Raw genomic sequence first — 928 nt, 5'->3', positions numbered from 1 at the left:
GGAATGGGACTTTTTGCAGTTAGTAAATGAATCGGATCACCAGAACTAAAGCAAAGAAGTTTTGTATGCTGGGTGCTGGTAGCAAATAAGGCAGTGAAGGGTGCTGATCTGGGGTGCCCCCTGAAGCAGTGCCCTGGGCTAGTGCCCTGCTTGCCCACCCTTAGTTATCTACAGTAGTGTGACACTTAACATGTACCTGACTTGTACCCTTGAAAATACCCTCTGCCAGGCTCTGGGCCAAAGGATCAGCAACATTGAACAAGGGGAGCTGTGGGACACCCTGTTGTGAACCATCAGTATGGATAAAAACTGACTCTGCTCTTGGTGCTTATCTCGTATCTTCTAATGATTTACCAAATGAAGGATGAGCCTTCACACCCTGTCCCCCCTCCCTGCCCCCTGGCTCCTTAATTCTGTTAATAGCTTCTTGTTAGGATCTTTCTCTGCAAAAACTTTGAGAGAAGTCCAGACATGCTCTTTATCTGCCCAGTCTCCTTTATCAACTAGCTAATCAAATGCTGGCTCTTCCACTAATTCACCGGTGGGCTCTCCCATGCTGGCCTCCGTCTCTGCAAAGAAACAGTATTTGTTCTGTAAGCATCTTTCTCTAGGAAAGCAGAGATGAGATCAGATATGCTCATTGAGTGAGCAGGAAGAGGATGCAGATGAGAAGTGAGAGGGGGCAGCTGGAGGTGCTTCACAAGGATTCTGGAAGTGAGGAGGTGGTTAATGACTAGGATTTGGAGACTGCTAGAAAGCAAGTGAAGAGGAAGGGAGAGAGGGAGAATGCCTCAAGCTGTTTTGATACCCTGGGGTTTCATTACTTCAGCAGCTGAAGAGCAAGAGGTAGTGAGCTCTCTGAGTTTGCTTATGCTGCAGAGTACATTCCTCTTGTACTTGTACATGAGACCAGCTGTTTTAGGGAAGG

The sequence above is a fragment of the Gavialis gangeticus genome, unplaced genomic scaffold, assembly GCF_001723915.1.
Source record: "Gavialis gangeticus isolate Ggan-Ray unplaced genomic scaffold, GavGan_comp1, whole genome shotgun sequence".
NCBI lineage: Eukaryota > Metazoa > Chordata > Crocodylia > Gavialidae > Gavialis > Gavialis gangeticus.
This window is presented reverse-complemented; position numbering follows the sequence as displayed.